This window comes from Neomonachus schauinslandi, chromosome X (genome assembly GCF_002201575.2).
Source record: "Neomonachus schauinslandi chromosome X, ASM220157v2, whole genome shotgun sequence".
In the NCBI taxonomy this organism is placed as follows: domain Eukaryota; kingdom Metazoa; phylum Chordata; class Mammalia; order Carnivora; family Phocidae; genus Neomonachus; species Neomonachus schauinslandi.
Genome location: NC_058419.1, coordinates 81,543,655 through 81,561,849, shown reverse-complemented (window position 1 = coordinate 81,561,849; position 18,195 = coordinate 81,543,655). Strand labels below are relative to the sequence as shown.

The 18,195-nt window shown below is 45.0% G+C and overlaps 2 pseudogenes; both read right to left on the bottom strand.

Moving 5' to 3' along the window:
* Positions 1-9,421: 9,421 nt before the first annotated feature.
* Positions 9,422-11,243, bottom strand: LOC110591299 (annotated as a pseudogene).
* Positions 11,244-13,220: 1,977 nt separating this feature from the next.
* Positions 13,221-14,474, bottom strand: LOC110591384 (annotated as a pseudogene).
* Positions 14,475-18,195: the final 3,721 nt, after the last annotated feature.

Here is an 18,195-nt window from a genome sequence, read left to right as displayed (position 1 = left end):
CCCAAATCACACATTGCCGAGGGGACCTCAACCAGACACCGTCATTTTAGACCCGGGTCTTTGGTCACCCTAGAACATCTTTCAGCCAGCATCCCGATTAGAATCTTGAGCCCACCTAATCTACCTAATCTGACTTCCTCCCTGACTTCTTCCCCAAACCAAGGTCTTCGAGCCATAAATCTTAGTCTACATTTTCAGCCCCATTCAGCTTTATGTTTCCTCTATCTGAAGTATCTCCCCACATGCTTTCCCACCCAGAAAGACTTCCCTCCGGGCCTCCTAGTTGTTGATAACCACCACACTCATGGTCACTATACCATATTCATCAAAGGATTCAGTACAAGATTCACAATCTTTCTGACTACATGCAGTCCTCCCAGCAATTTATAGCACTCTTGGCTGGGCCCAATATGCTCCAGCCACATGGCCTCTTTGTGTTCATCTTTGCATTAGCTGTTCCTTCTGCTTGGAATTCTCTCTCCCCGATGTTCACATGACTGCCTTTTTTTCCCGTTTTTTAATCATTTAGAACTAAGCTTAAATGTCACCTCCCTCTCCCTAACCACTCAAGCTGTAGACACCTAGTTCTTATCCCATTGTGTTGGAGGAATTTATTGAGGAGGTGACCACTGGTTGACCTGAGAGCTGGAGCCGGCAATGGGTATCTCTGCATCCCTTCCCCTGTCTTTGGAATGTATGCTCTGCCCAATGTTCCCACGGCCAGAGCCATTTCAGGGACACAGCCTTGAGAGAGTAAAATGTTGTTGAGACCATCTGGACTGAACACATGACTGAACCCAGCTAAAGCCTCTATATAAATTTTTAAGATTCCAGTTGGTGGGTGCAGAGATCTACTCATCTTTCAGCTGTCCAAGACAAGCCTTGTATGTAAATTCCCTTGCTTGTTAAATCTGCCACCTACCAATCTGGGGCAGTCTGCCTCTATCTTTGGTCTCTCCATGCTCTCCATGTACAGGGGCCAATTTGTGAGCCAACATATTGCCTATTTGAATTCTCTGCATAGCACTTACAGACCCGTAATCTTTTTTCTAATCTTGGGGCCAGGTGTGTTTTGGAATTCAGATTTTTTTTTTCAATTTTACAAAGGAAGACCTACTCTATATTACATAACTCTATATACTGCATATACTCTATACTACATAACTACTGAGAAAGGTCTAGAGCATCACTTACAATTAAACATTAATATTTCTAGAGTGAAAAGTGTGAACATTATTAACATTGAGTGTGAATCAAAACTATAGACAGCCTCACATTACTTCAGGTCAGGTTTTGTCACCTAATGGGTTTGGGCTCCAAAGTATGCTTTTCAGAACTTTTGTGTCATGGAATTGTGCCTAAAGGCTTTTGAGCCTTGTCTAACCCAGTCTTATTTGTGTGTGCGTGCATGTGTGTGTTGTGTAGTTCTCTCCCTGCTAGAAGGTAAGCCCCACAGCGGCAGGGTGTTGTCTTACTGGTTCACCACTTGGCTACCCAATCCCCAAAGCACTGCCTAGCATGTACTAGACACTCAATACTGATGAATGAATCGATCAATCAGTCAATCAATCAAACAATCTTTGGAGAATATTGGGGCCCAGCTTCATGATTCCTTCATCTGCTTAACTCCAGGGACCTTCACCTCCTCTTGATTTTAACCACTTCTGTCTAGGCGACATTATTAACCTTGCCATGCCCTGGAATGACTCCTTCACTTCCCTGGCATCTACACACCACCATCTCTCACTCTGAACATGTTGTCCCAGTCATTTTGGCTCTCCTCCCTTCCACACTTCTTTTATCTCCTTGAACCCTGTTATTCCATGGGTCTTTCCATTTTCTTTCCACCTAGCAGCCTCTTCCTACTTTTCTTCTGGCCAGTGTAGACCCTCTCTCATTCCCCTTCTCTCTTTAACCACTCTTGCTGGCACCCTCCAACCATTTGTCCCTTGACATCCTACTAATTCAACTTCTTCACTTTTCAGCACAAACTCTGAAGCCAGAAGGCCTGGGTTTGAATCTCAATTCCATCATTTACTAGCTGAATGACCTTGGGCAAGTTACTTAACTTTTGTGCCTCAGTCTCCTCTTTCATAAAATGGGTATAATCAAAGCACCTATCTTGTAGAGTTGTTAGGAATAAACGAGTGAATGACTGTATAAGAAAAAAGGGTACTCAGAGCAGTACCTGGCCTTTAGCAAGAGCTATGTAAATGTTAGCTATTGTTACTCTTCAGAGCAGTGTCTCTTAGCCTTTTTTAGGCTGTGAAAACCTCTGGCAGTCTGATGAAGTCTAAGGAATCCCTTCGCAGAATAATGCATGCATTAGATAGGATATAAAAATAGGATTACAAAAGAAATATAATTACCAAAATAAAAAGAAATACATCTGTAATGTAGTAATATATGTGCTTCTTTATTTATACATTAAACCCCAAGCTCTATTAACAGGTCTCATGACTACCATGATTTCAAAATAGTGATGTTATTTCAAGAGATCTGTAACAACTCTGATATGCTATGAAAATCTGATTTCCACTGGTAACAAAGCCACAGGTACTGCTAATACTATTGTAGTTTGTTAGATCCCCTAGAAGGACCTACTACACCTTGCGTTGATGATAGTGAAAATAAAGATGCAATTTCCCCCCATCCAAGTCCATGGGCTGCTTGAATTCTCCCTACAGTCTCTGAAAGGGCTGTGGACCCTGGGTTAAGAATTCCTGTGTTTAGAGCAAATGGAGGCCATTAAGTGAACACTTCCTCTCTCATCACCTTCAATAATGTCTCTACCCACACTATCCATCCTTTCCTTGGGTCTCAGAGGAGAGAGGTCCTGCTTGGGCCTTGCCCTTCCCACTGGGCTCTGGGTCCCAGCCCCTCCCATTTGCTTGGGTGTTTGTGCCATTGAGCATCCTCTCTCTTTATTGCACACAACTCTGTCTCAAGATCATTAGAAAATAGGGAACTGAGCAAACCCAACTTTTGCACACAACAGATAATCATCACTTTTGGGGTACGTGGGCGAGAAGTGAGCAAAGGAGCATGTCACCAGAACCAGCAACATCCAGCATTATCTCACAATCCCCAGGGGGTATTAACCCTACCAGGAGATGAGAGAAAAACAAAGGTGGTTTTGCTCCTGGGAGATAAAAACCACAAGATAACCCATTTAACCCTTGCGGGTACCTGCCATTACCCCTGCAAAGACAGAGCTTCACTGGCTCCAGCTGACTCCAAGGTGGCATTGGAAAATATAAAGGATCCCAAATGATGAGTGTGGGGAGCATCCAAATGTGTGCCTGTTGGGGCACAATTTGAATAAATGCTTTAAATTCTGAAGGCGTGTGGGGAACATGAGAATGTGGCTAGCATCTGAGAGTGTGCTGAGGATGCATGCTGGCTGAGTGTTTACCATTTGAATAAATGCGACTAATGTCTGAATGAACTTGTGTGATTCCAGCCTAAGTTCATCATGACTCTACCATTGCCCAAATCGACAGCCATTGTTTAGCCTTGGTATAATCAGAACTTTCTGGCTGCATTTTGCCATGTTTGATCACTTCCTCTTCCTAGAACCCCCCCCCTTGGTTTCCATGACACCTAACTCTCCTGGTTCTTCCTACTTCCCTGACTGTTCCTTTTGGTCTTCTCCGTGCACCCCCTTTTCTTCTGCACCCCGTCTCTGGGGAGCTCAACCGTCTCGTAGTTTTGATACTGCCTCTCTGCTGAGGATTTCCCAATCTCTGCCTCCAGCTCACCTTCTCCACTGAACTTCAGAATGAGGTAGCCAATCATATGCTGGCCCCCTACACCAGATGTCCCTCAGGTATCTACAACACGTGTCCTAAACTAAACTCAATCATTGCCCCTTAAAACTTCTTTATCTCAGCTGGTAGTAATATCATCTCTCCAGGCACACAAGCTAGATCTTGGGACTGATGCCCTCTTCATTCTTTCTAATCAGTTATCAGATCCTGTTGATTTAACTCCTGCATACTTCTTGAATCTGGCACCTCCTCTTTCCTAGCTTCCAATTATCACCACCCCAAATCTCTTGTCTGTACTATTGCAACTGGTCAGATCTCACAATTATCCCACTTAAAAGGATCCTTCAAGAAGCCAGCAGAAGCCTCTTTCTAAAACTCAAATTTTGGGGGCACCTGGGTGGCTCAGTCATTAAGTGTCTGCCTTCGGCTCAGGTCATGATCTCAGGGTCCTGGGATCGAGCCCCACATCGGGCTCCCTGCTCAGCGGGAGGCCTGTTTCTCCCTCTCCCTCTCCCCCTGCTTCTGTTCTCTCTCTCACTGTGTCTCTCTCTGTCAAATAAATAAATAAAATCTTAAAAAAAAAAAACCCTCAAATCTTGGGGCGCCTGGGTGGCTCAGTCATTAAGCATCTGCCTTCGGCTCAGGTCATGATCCCGGGGTCCTGGGGTCGAGCCCCGCATCAGGCTCCTTGATCAGCCGGGAGCCTGCTTCTCCCTCTCCCGCTCCCCCTTCTTGTGTTCCCTCTCTAGCTGTCTCTCTCTCTGTGTCAAATAAATAAATAAATAATCTTTAAAAAAATAAAAAATAAATAAAACTCAAATTTTATTATGTTATCATCCTTGTGTTAAACCCCTTCAGTGGTTTCCCCTTGTTTTCAGTGGTTTCCCCTTGTTTTCAGTGCTCTCCATAGTCTGCTACCTGCTGTCTGACTTCAGTCTGTATAACACTGTACTTTCCAGCAACAATGCACTACTTGATGATGAAATTTGGAAGTTTTTGGGTTTGTGAGCAAATGGCCAAGAAAGAATTCTTGAGAAATTTTTGGTGCAAAAAGGCGATTTTATTATAGCATGGGGACAGGACCTGTGGGCAAAAAGAGCTGCACTGGGATTGTGAGGAGTGACTGATTATATAGTTTTTAATTAGTGGAGGTTAGGGATAGCGTAAGTCTTGAAGGAATTTGGAAGCAAGGCTTTCAGGACCTTGAGTGGCTAGCTGCTGTTAAGATAAGGTTACTTTTAGAAGACATACAAATGGCCAACAGACACATGAAAAAATGCTCCACATCACTCGGAATCAGGGAAATACAAATCAAAACCACAATGAGATACCACCTCACACTAGTCAGAATGGCTATAATTAACAAGTCAGGAAACAACAAATGTTGGTGAGGATGTGGAGAAAGGAGAACCCTCTTACACTGCTGGTGGGAATGCAAGCTGGTGCAGCCACTCTGGAAAAGAGTATGGAGGTTCCTCAAAAAGTTGAAAATAGAGATACCCTATGACCCAGCAATTGCACTACTAGATATTTACCCAAAGGATACAAACATACTGATCCGAAGGGGCACCTGCAACCCAACGTTTAAGCAGCAAAGTCCACAATAGCCAAACTATGGAAAGAGTCCAGATGTCCATCAACAGATGAATGGATAAAGATGTGGTGTATACACACACACACACACACACACAATATTAAAAAAAAAGAAAGCTTACCATTTGCAATGACGTGGATGGAACTAGAGGGTATTATGCTAAGCGAAATAAGTCAATCAGAGAAAGACAATTATCATATGATTTCACTCATATGTGGAATTTAAGAAACAAAACAGAGGATCATAGGGGAAGGGGGGGAAATAAAATAAGGCAAAATCAGAGAGGGAGACAAACCATAAGAGACTCTTAGCTATAGGAAGCAGACTGAGGGTTGCTGGAAGGGTGGTGGGTGGAGGGATGGAGTAACTGGGTGATGGGCATTAAGGAGGGCACGTGATGTAATGAGCACTGGGTGTTATATGCAACTGATGACTCACTGAACTCTACCTCTGAAACTAATAATACACTATATGTTAACTAATTGAATTTAAATAAAATAAAAATTTTAAAAGATAAGGTTATTTTAGTCTTTAATAAAATGGAAACATTAAGGCACTAAGGCAGCCATGAGTTCCTTGAGTAAGGTCATGCTCTGTATGTTTCTGGTATCTATCAGTGGGATGTAAGCTGTAAGGAGATTTAATTTAAGCTACATTTCTCTTGCCTTTGTTTCCCTCATCAATACCACCCACAGTAGTGCTGTTGCCAGATGAGATACAGGGTGCTCAGTAATTAAATTTGAATTCAGATGAACAAATAATTTTTAGTATAAGTATCTCCCATGCAGTATTTGGGACATACTTATATTAAAATTATTTGTTACTTATCTGAAATTCATATCTGAGTGGGTATCCTGTATTTTCATTTGCTAAATCTGGCAACCCTACCCCACAGATAACACCCAAGATACCACTGGCGAGATACCCCTTATCAGGCTCCCACAGTTCTGTATGACCACCTCTGAACCAATACTTACCCTCCTGAGAGAACAGGGATCTCTTCCTCTTTTTTTTTTTTTTAAGATTTTATTTGTTTATTTGAGAGAGAGAGAGAGCAAGATCAGGGGAGCAGAGGGAGAGGGAGAAGCAGGCTTCCTGCTGAGCAGGGAGCCCGACATGGGGCTCGATCCCAGGACCCCGGGATCATGACCCAAGTGGAAGGCAGACGCTCAATCATCTGAGCCACCCAGGCTCCCCTCTTCCTCCTTTTTTTTTAAAGAGCTATTTGTTTATTAGAGAGAGAGAGAGAGAGAGAGAGAGCATGCACGAGTAGGGAGAGGAGCGTAATGCATAAGTGTTGGAAATCATCCTGAAGGGTTGAGCCAGATAGCCTTACTGGGTACATCGTTTTTTTTTTTTTTTTTTTTAAGTTTGATAGACAACAAAATACGAAATTTAAAACAATTATACAAAACAGAAGTAACATAATTTCAAACTGTGTGATGGTTCTACATCAAGACACTAGGTCTGAAAGTAGCCAGCTGAAATATCTATTGGCACTTATTCCAACTTAGAGGAGAAAGTTTCTCTTTATGAAGGCAAACCCAGAGTCATGTATGCCTCCTGGACCTCTCTGCTTAAAGTGGCCATGAACACGGGATAGTGAATACTGCAAGAACACACTGAAAAAATTAACTGAGTGTATTTGGGAAGATACAGTGCAAGTATAAACATGAAGCAACACCTGATGAACTTTTTGCAAAACAGCAAAACTTCAAAGACATTTTAAAACAGTATTATTAGGGGCACCTGGGTGGCTCAGTCGGTTAAGCGTCTGCCTTTGGCTCAGGTCATGATCCCAGGATCCTGGGATGGAGCCCCGCGTCGGGATCCCTACTCAGTGGGGAGCCTGCTTCTCCCTTTCCCTCTGTCCCTCTCCCCTGCTCGTGCTCTCTCTCTCTCCCAAATAAATAAGATCTTTTATAATTAAAAAAATAAAAATAAAACAATATTGCTATCTCAAAGAACTGTTTGGAACCGGACGTGTTATTGATAATATAGTCTGTAAGTTTGCAAATTCAGAGGCCAGGCATTTGGATAAGAATCCAAAGTCAGTTAATAGTTCAGATGAAAGAAAGACTTTTGTGAATTCTGAACCTCCTAACCCTTTAGAAAAAGCAAGTGAAAATTAACTTGTCCTGGGATCATAATGAGTTTGTTTCTGAAAGGCCATAATCAAAAGAAGAGGTTTCCTCCTTCCACAAGGGCTTGGGAAATGCAGACAAGGGCTTTGTCTTTCCACAGAAAAGAGAGAAGCAACAGTGAGAAAAAGGTATACAGGTGTAGTCTGGTCATCTTGGGAAAGCTGTCTCATCAGATGTCATCTCCTTCAATTCCAGGAAATCTTTACTTTCAGGTCACCAGATGGTGTGCAGGTCAAGGTTTGGTGCTTTGTTCAGATGCATCACATGAATCTAAGTGTCTATTCCCTGGAGTTTGGCAGCATAAGGGTTGGTTTGAAGTTCCCGATAAGGGCCTTTTCAGCGAGGTTGAAGAGTCTTTCTGGAGGTGCCTTTCCAACATATGAAATCTCCAGGTTGCAAGGTGTGATGCTTAAGGTTATCATTTCCCAAGAGTGCACTGCGAAAAAATTGCTCTAGCAAAGCACAGTTTTTTTTTAAAAGATTTTATTTATTCATTTGACAGAGAGAGACACGGCGAAAGAGGGAACACAAGCAGGGGGAGTGGGAGAGGGAGAAGCAGGCTTCCCGCGGAGCAGGGAGCCCGACGCGGGGCTCGATCCCAAGACCCCGGGAACATGACCTGAGCCGAAGGCAGACGCTTAACGACTGAGCCACCCAGGCGCCCCAAAGCACAGTTATTTTTAATAGAAGCAATTAGGCCTTCACAAAATGACAGTACCAATGACAGTGCTTTTGGCCAAAGTGTTTGGAGGGTTGCTACAACTCATGCCAATTGAGTCTTTTTTTTTTTTTTAAGGATTTTATTGATTTATTTGAGAGAGAGAATGAGAGACAGAGAGCACGAGAGGGAAGAGGATCAGAGGGAGAAGCAGACCCCCCGCCGAGCAGGGAGCCCGATGTGGGACTCGATCCCGGGACTCCAGAATCATGACCTGAGCTGAAGGCAGTCGCTTAACCAACTGAGCCACTCAGGTGCCCCGCCAATTGAGTCTTAATAGTGACACTAGTTCATGTGACTAACTGAAGACTAGGGATGATAATGCACAGTGAAAGCAAACAGCGCACACTTGTTGAAGCACCTGACCAGTAAAATGGGTTCCCTGATCACTCTGAAGTTAGAGAGGGGTTCCTCAGGTAGGGATAATCTTTTCTCACAGAAGCAGCAGTGGCCTGTCTACAAGAGAAAGCTTTAGTCCAGTGAGAAAACATGCAAACCCTGACTAAAACATATTGATATCCATGAGATGGGGAAGCGGTATGAAATCCATTTGTATGAACAACTTTCCCTGATTTTTTTTTTTTTTTGCACTGACGTAGTGTATGAGACCCTCCTCCCCACCCTCAGGCTACTTTTGACGTTGCAATACGCAGCGGGGTTTTAGCAGCTGGAAACCAGAAGGAGCATAGGAAGCCCCCGCCTCCCTCTCCTATGTGTCTTTTTTTTTTTTTTAAAGATTTTATTTATTTATTTGAGAGAGAGAATGAGAGAGAGAGCACATGAGAGGGGGGAGGGTCAGAGGGAGAAGCAGACTCCCCGCCGAGCAGGGAGCCCGATGTGGGACTCGATCCCGGGACTCCATGATCATGACCTGAGCCGAAGGCAGTCGCTTAACCAACTGAGCCACCCAGGCGCCCTCCCTCTCCTATGTGTATTACCCCTGCGTGCTCTTCCTGGATAGCACCAGTCTCCCCAGCTGAGAGGTGAGACAGGACGGGAAAGAGGTCAGCGCCCCGGCTGCTTGCCCTCTGGCCTCTGGCGGGGCTTGGAGAGTTCAGCAAATGCCCCCTCACGTTCCTATGGCAGACACTGGGGAATGAAGGGCTGGCTGTGGGCCTGTTCCTACGCTCAGGCAACGTCCTGGAAAGCAGGGCCTTGGTACTGTCATTTTGTGAAGAAACGTGGTTGCCAAGCCTCAACCAGTGACCGGATTTTTCAGCCAGTGTTTGCCACCTCTCAACCTCCCTTCAAACTCTACCACAAAGGCTGTGTCCTTGAAGGCCTCGTCCTAGTTGGCAATAAGGCAAGGAAGGGGCTGAACAAGAGCACTCGCACAGGTGCTGTCCCGACAGCCCCTTCCCTCCCCTGTCTTCCCCGGGCTGCTCACACAGCAGCGCTGATGGCTCAGCCATCGGGCACACACACCCTTCCCTAGGCCCTCTTCACCACCACCAGCTCCCCCACTGCAGTCTCAGTGGTGACCACCAAAGAACACAATCTCCAAGCAACTTGGCATCCAGTTTATACTGAGCCTTACCCCTGTGTGGGTCAATAACAGTGTTCCCATGAGACCTTCTTAGCACTTAGGAATATGAGCTGGTCAGGAGGCAGGGGAAAATGGGCTTCTTCTCCAGGAACCTGGTCAAAAGTTAGCTTTACCCCCAGAAACTCTAAATACTGTCTGAGCACTCACTCTGCAGAGCTCGGCTTGGAAACGTGCAACCGGAACTCTTTGGTGACATTCAACGAAAAGGCAACATCTTGACTAGGCAGATACACTCCAGGGGAAAGAGCAAAACAGAAGGCGTGAACAAGGGGAAAAGACAGAGAAGACACTGAAAAGAAACAGGCCAAAGGGCAGGGCAGACAGGAACAGAAAACCTGGACCACAATGCAAAACACCAGCTCAGGCCAGTGCTCCACCTTCTCTATTCATTCCAGAAATATTAGCCTGGAGCAAGGGGGAGGGGAGGAGTAGGAGCACAGTGTTTGGTGACAAAAATAGAAGGTTGGGTGAGAAAATAGGAGACAGGAGATGGCATTCTGATGAGCATGAAGTGACCGGGGCAATGACCAGCAAGATAGGAGGCACCTAGGGACCCTGTGAGGCACCAACTATGCAACCACGTGTTTCTAACGGAGAAGCCAGGGTCTGACCACCTTCACCTGCCCTGTCTGCAGCAGCACCTCTGGCTCAGACAGTGAGCAATAGAGAGTACATCCCACTTCATCTATACCTTCAGGAATGAGCTCTGCAAATAAGTTCACCTTGGGGTTTAGGGCACTGGGCAGGACTCCGGCCTCCAAGTAGCTGATGGGTCCCCTCAGGGCCTATAAGAATCGGTCTGCCAGCATATCTGGACAGTCAGCCTCCTCCTGGGCCAAGGGGAAGATGATGTTGGTGAGCTGGCTGGCAGTGAGGTGGCCCAGAGCCCGAGTGGACTTGCATATGGCCTTGAGGATCTTGAGGCACAGAGACTGGCAGCCTAAATCGTCCTGGTCCAAAGCCCGTAGGTGTGCCGTCTCTGCAGGACCCTGGCTCAGCCGCCAGAGGTTGCCATACTGTGCTAGCTGGTGTGGTCTGGCTACCAAGATGGTGTCGCCAAGAGTCCCTGATGGCAGGAAGTCAACGACAAGATCCCTGTCACGCTCATACTGCACTTCCAAAGTCAGGGCTTCTGGGGTGGTGCTGGTCGGATCACATTAAGAAGTTTCTCCTCCAGGGACACGCAGAGTCGTGACTTCTTCAAGTCTACCTGGCCCTTCCTGGCCAATGGCTTGGGCCGGGGCGGGAAGAATGTATCCGTGTCAAAGGCTGAGGAGTCTGTGGGAAGGGTCTGCAGGGACCGGCTCAGGCCTGTCTTCGTGTCCTTATTCAGCAATGGGGGGCCGAGGGGGGAGAGGGGAAGCCCATCCAGTTCCGTTCTTCCCAGCTCCTTCCCCCCCTCCAATGGCTTAGGCGGGTGGGGCTTAGGGGTACCGATTGCCCTATTGTACATCTGCTTAACTGCCAACATGGCCGCTCCACCCACCCCTAGCACCAGCTGGTCACTTGGAGAGCACAAAATCAATGGCTGTGCCAATGCCATTGTCATCCTTCTTGCCTTTGCGCTCACCAGAGCCTGCTCTCGCTCACGGGAGATGGAGGCAAGACAGAAGTCTCCATCAGTGTAGCGAAGCTCTAGACCCTGGCGCAGCAGGGCCCAGTAGAGACTGAGCACCACCTCTCAGCTCCGCTGGGGTATGGGGGACAGGCAGGGGCTGGGCGTCAAGCCACCGACTGCGCGCGCTACCACTCCTCGAGATTCGCCTTTCGCCTGGTACTTCTCCCGGGGTCACCCAGCAACATGGCCCCTTCACTTCCGGGATACGACGTTGCGCATGGAGTTGAGGGGAGGGACTCAACTTTCCCTGAATTATACTTTGGACAGGTGGGACAGATGATAGAGGCACTTTTTGCAGACTTATTAAACTTTTCCCACCAACACTAGTTCATGAATGCCATCGTTTCCTCAAAAGACCAATGGTTTGATGCATATACAGGGGAAATTTTAGAATTTCTGGTAGGGCTGGATTGTTGTTTGGCACAAACCAGAGTTCTCTCTTTTTTATCAAGCCAACAATTACTAGATTTCCAATGTTGTTTTTTCCTCTCTGGGGCAAATTCTTGGGTGTCTTTTAGTCAATTTTTCCAAAATCATATGGCAGAATATCCCCTTAGACCAGAGGTTTGGCTACTGGTTTCCTTGAGAGTAGCAATTTTGGAGGAGATGTCTGTCAGTGAGGTGGTTTACTTTGGCTTCCAGAAAGTCAAGTCTGGAATGCCCAGGAACCTTAACAACAGCTAGAGCCGCCTGCAAAAGTATGGCAATCTAATAAATCTGGGGCATAGAAGCCATTTTAAAGTTCATCCCCATTGGAGGTAAGGCAGTCTCATTGTTTCCATAACATTCCAAAGTCACGAGCTACCCCAAAAGCATACCAACTATCAGTATAAATGTTTGCAGTTTTATCTTTGGCTAAGGTACAAACTCTTGTGAGGGTATAATTCAGCCTATTAGGCTGAAGTAAACAAAATGTAAAGGTGCTATTTCAATGACTTTGAAAAGGAAATATGCAGTAGCATACCTAGCACAATATTTACCATTTTTATCCTTTAAGTAAGAAGCATCAGTAAACCATGAAAAATCTGCATTGGTCACGAGTTTCCTGTAGTGTCATGGAGAGTCAAAAGGTAATCTGTCAATGTCAAGCAGTTATGAGGGGTTTCACCTAGGTCCTTATTCTGAGATCGGATGCCCTAAGTATCTAACCTGAGCTTGAACGAACTAATTTTTCTTTGGAGACTTTATGTCCCTTTAAGGCCAAAAGTTTTTTGTTTTTTTTTTTACCTTGGAATTTTAATTATGTACATAAATAGCAACATGAGAAGGAGGGATTCTAAGGCTGGACATTATCTCTAGGTGAAAGGATTTTCGAGTAGTCCACTTGTAGTATGGCATCACCCAAGATAACAAAGAAGCCCAGTATAGTTTTTCCTGAAGAAGAAAGCCAATTTACTACATTCAGTACTGATTTCTCTGCCATTTTTCTGTAGAAATATTGGTTTACTGCATGGAGTTTCCAATATTTACCTGTAACTGATTAAAATGGGCACAGCAGGGACGCCTGGGTGACTCAGTTGGTTAGGCGTCCGACTCTTTTTCTTTTTTTTAAGATTTTTATTTATCAGAGAGAGAGAGCACAAGCAGGGGATGCGGCAGGCAGAGGGAGAAGCAGGCTTCCCACTGAGCAAGGAGCCTGATACGGGACTCGATCCCAGGACCCCGGGATCATGACCTGAGCCAAAGGCAGACACTTAACCAACTGAGCCATCCAGGTGTCCCATGGGCATCCGACTCTTGATCTCAGCTCAGGTCTTGATCTCAGGGTCGTGAGTTCAAGCCCCGCATTAGGCTCCATGAAAAAAAATGAGCAGAGCATGGAGCATTCTATTAATTTCCAGGTGAATTCTTCACACTTCCTGGCTTTTGAAAGTTCTTCTTCCACAAATCTATGACTATGTATCCTCGTAAACCCCAGTCATATAATTTCTCCCTACTGACCTGGACAAATACGATGGGTTGTTGTGCATAATAAACAGAGGCAGCTACTCCCATGAACCCAGGGGGATACACCAGCTTCCTTATTCTTGAACCTCTAGCCAAAAGAAGTCCAACAATGCCAGCAAAACCAATAACACCAAGTCTTGGGAAAAAATCCAGGAGGTACATTTTGGAGATATTCATAGCTAACTTCTATTGAACCAAGCTCAGGATCTTGGGCTTAGTTTGTGAGTGCATTTCTTGACACCAACTTGTATATGGCTCACAGTAATGTTGGAGGTGTGAGATGCTTTCATCAAGTTGGGTCCTTGGCTCCCCCACATATTTAGATTGACCCTCGGGAATGGACTAGAATGAAAGCTCATTAACCCTCACGGAAGTTGTGTGAAGTGAGTCCTTTTTAGATGATGCATAGACTCAAGGTGAGCAGACTCAGACTGGCTGGCCCCACAGACCTGAATTGCCTTAAACATGTTGCTGGCAGAGGTGGCTCTGGCGGGGTCCAAGGCCAAAAGTGTTAACAGGTGGATGCTGTCCCCTGTGAAGAGGTTTGAGTAAGGGAGCAGAGAGGCAAATCATCTATGTATTATAACAAGGTGGAGCCTGCAGAAAACTTTATATTGGGGCACCTGGGTGGCTCAGATGGTTGAGCGTCTGCCTTCAGCTCGGGTCGTGATCCCAGGGTCCCGGGATCGAGCCCCACGTCTGGCTCCTGACTCGGTGAGGAGCCTGCTTCTCCCTCGCCCTCTGCCTCTCCCCTGCTCATGCTCTCTCTCTCTCTCTCTGTATCTCTCTGTTTCAAATGAATAGATAGAATCTTTAAAAAAAAAAAAAAGAAAACCTTATATCATCCAAATGAGCTTTTAAAGTTTGTGAAAAGTAAGGACTCTCTGTAAAACCCTGGGACAGATGTACACCTATCAAGGTGTATTGCCATTCCTCCCGAGTGAAGGCAAAAAGATATTGGCTATCCTTATCATTTGGAATACTAAAAATGCAATGATAGATCAGTTACAGTGAAAAATTTGCTTTCAGTGGGAATGAATGTTAACAGCACATGGGGGTTAGGAAAAACAGGGTGCTGAGGGATGACAGTATTATTTATTGTTCAGAGGTTCTGAACAAACCTCCATCCTTGGCCATTGGGTTTTCTCGCAGGTAAAATAGGATTGTTACAGGAACTAGTGCAGGGGATAATGAGGCCCTGAGCCTTGTAATCTTCTATTATGGGCTTGATGCCCTGAAGGGCTTCTTTATTTATAGGGCATTAATTATGGAAAGAGGTTTTGAGGGATCTATTTGAATCTTGATGGGAGGTGCAGTGTGGATTCCGCCAACATCAGTTGAGACTTTTGCCCATAAAGAGGATAATAGCTGATCCAATAGGAACAAATGATCAGTGTCCCTGGGCTCACCCTATAGTGGCATCAGAGACAGAACAAATAAAAGATGTCAAACAATCATTTAATTCCCCAAAATGACTATTTTGATTACTACTGTCAAATTCTAGAATTATTTCCCCCCAACTGGGAGAAATTCTGGCATGATACTTTTCTAAGAAATATCAGCCCAATAAATGAATAGGGGCAGAGTAACGAAGGAGAAAAAGGATCAGAGCTCTCAAAGGACCTAGACAAAAGGGATTAGGTTCAGAGACAGGAACTTGTTGAAGTTTATCAGAGATCTCCACTATTTGAGCTGTTTTAGGACTCCAAGGCAGGGGCTGCTTTTATAGCAGTGGGATTAAGCACCGAGGCTATAGCTCTGGTGTCAATAAGGACAAAGATTCAGTCCCAATCTGGAGAATGGTTTCTCTAGGCCAATTAAGAGGGAAGATTGAGATGAGCCTTGTAGTTCCTCAGAGCCCCAGTCACTGGGAATTAAGAAGACATTGGAAAGACTGACAGAAGGTGGAGGACAGAAGGTGCCTGGAGCACTTAAAGTTGTAACAATCTTTCTTTTTTTTAAAAAAGATTTTATTTATCTGACAGAGAGAGACACAGTGAGAGAGGGAACACAAGCAGGGGGAGCGGGAGAGGGAGAAGCAGGCTTCCCGCTGAGCAGGGAGCCTGATGCCAGGCTTGATGCCAGGACCCTGGGATCATGACCTGAGCCGAAGGCAGACGCTTAACGACTGAGCCACCCAGGCGCCTGTAACAATCTTTCTTTTTAATAAGAACATTATCTTGAATGTCTGGCTCTTTGCAATAATAACAGAAACTTGAAAGTTTTTGGTTTTGTTTAAGGGCCTTCATTTGCCAGAGTTGAAAATTGAGAATCGTAGCAGTCTTTCTTTTAGGTGACTCACCTAGGATGCAAGCAAGCTGGTTTGCCATATTAACTAAATCTGGAGTAGGCAGTTTCCCATTCTGTCCTGTTCCTTTTAACTAAAAGAGAAAGAGCCCAGTTCAGCCTGTTAATAAACGTAGAGTTAAATGCCACCCAGCGGATTCAACATATAAAGGAAGACCAGAATATTCTTTAAAAAAAAGATTTGGGGGCACCTGAGTGGCTCAGTCATTAAGCATCTGCCTTGGGCTCAGGTCATGGTCCCAGGGTCCTAGGATTGAGCCCCACATCGGGCTCCCTGCTCCGTGGGAAGCCTGCTTCTTCCTCTCCCAGTCCCCCTGCTTGTGTTCCCTCTCTCGCTGTGTCCCTCTCTGTCAAATAAATAAATAAAATCTTCAAAAAAATAAATAAAATAAATTAAAAAAAAAGATTTTATTTATTTGAGAGAGAGTGGGAGAAGGGGCAGAGGGAGAAGCAGACTCCCTGCAGAGCAGGGAGCTGGACTCAGGACTCGATCCCAGGCCCCTGAGATTATGATCCGAGCCAAAGGCAGACATTTAACTAACAAGCCTCCCAGGTGCCCAGACCAGAATATTCTTAAAAGACAATTTGGAATTCATTGTAATAGTCATGAACAGTTTCAAGCTTTTGTATGTAAGGCTGAATTTTGTTCCAATCAGTATACTTGGGAAAAGTTACTGTAACTGCTCGGTGGAGATTTCCAGCGAGTGTTCTAGCATCTTGACAAAAGTTAGTGGTTTGTTTCTCTAAATCCCCTTCGGGATGACCCATTGTGGCTAGTTTCATCCAATGTTTGGCTTGGTCCTCACCAACAAACATGTGGACTATTGATAGAAACCTGATAAACCAGGCTGATAAGTTTGAATAGCTATGTTAAATTCTTTGGCAAACTTATGGGCGTCCTCAGTCACTTTAGGAAATTCTTTATGGCTCACAATTTGTACCTAATCCAGGCAACATGATTTGAGGTTTATTTAGATCCTCAGAAGACTTAACTTTGAAAAGGTAGGTTTCAATAGGTTCAAGAGAGGAGCAAGAGGGGAAAGATTCAGAGGAAAAGGAAAGTTCAGCAGATAGAATAGAGGAAAATGGAGCCAGATGCAGGGACTGAGCATAAGGTGGCCACCATGTATCTGCAGGTATCAAAGAAAATGGGGGAAGGGAAAAAGAGACCTCGGAAGCCATTTTGGCTTCTTTCAATGGTTTTCCTCAGTTAATTTAGAAATAGTCTTTTGCAGAGACAAACTTAGAATCCTGAAAACATCTGGAAGCCTCAGGTACCACTTAAAATAGGCATTCCGTTTCTTCTTTTCCTCCTTTTTGCCCTTTAAAAAATTTATTTCTTTTTAGGAACTGCAGCTTTCTGATTTAATTGAGGAAGCAAGTTTGGGGAGATCAAAAGCTCAAGATAATGTTCATTAAAGTTTTAAATTTCTTTGGTTAAGTCAGTCCACTGACTTATGAACGTGCATGTGGAGGAACCATAGTTTTTAAACATAAAACCAGCCAGAGTCTCAGAAAGGAGGAGCGCTCTCAAAGCATTTTGATAACTGGAATCCCATTTCTTAGAGGTTTTTCTCTAGAGCAAAGAGACAATTCCTCAACAGCACACTTTTGAGAGGTACAGCCTGGTTCCAGAAGGATCAGGCCAAAGGTCAGCACAATTCCAGTAGGAAAGGCCCAGTTCCAGAGGAATTGGAACAAAGGCCAGCACAGTTCCAAAATGAACAGTTCCAACCAGAACAGTCCCATCCCAAAATAGAGTTTGTCCAAAGTCCTACACATTTCAAACTGGCACCAGTTCCAACAGGAACAGTCTGGTTCCAAACAGGACTGAGACTAAAGGTCAGCACAGTTCCACCAGGACAAATGAGTACTGCCAGAGATTTAAAAACAACAACAAACAAACAAGGCCTTAAATAGATCCTGAATAAATTCTGGAGAGCTCAGACACAAAGCATCCAGCTAGCAAACCAGGAGAAAACTTACTTTCAAAACCTCAGGGTCTGCAAGAAAGCAGTGAGCCCAATGGGCTCTGTGCATATAGATACCTATTTGCTCACTAGCCTTGGAGTTGTGGCGGGGAGGGTGTGTCTTCTCTGGATACCCTTTGGGGCCACCAAGTAATGTTAAACCTAAAAATAAAACTCTCAGGGGGTGCCTGGGTGTCTCAGTCGGCTGAGCCCACAACTCTTGGTTTCAGCTCCAGTAGTGATCTCAAGATAGAGACCTGGGTCAGCTCTGCGCTCTGTGCAGAATCTGCTTATCCCTCTCTCTCCCCCTGCTGGTGCTCTCTCTCTGAAATAAGAATAAATAAAATCTTCAAACAAATAAAACTCTCAATTATTTTACCAGCAAACCTCTCCTTGGTTTTCCAGACTTGCCTATGGTTTTGTCTTAGCTTGCTTGTTTTAGATTGTAATTCTCAGCTATTCCTTAAGAAATCCATTTTTTTGCTGGGGGAGGAAGGAAAGAGGATGTGGACAGCTTGAAGGGAAGGCAGAGAAGCAAGCAGGTAAGAATGAAGGCTAGAAACAAGGAGCCAGGTGGCACC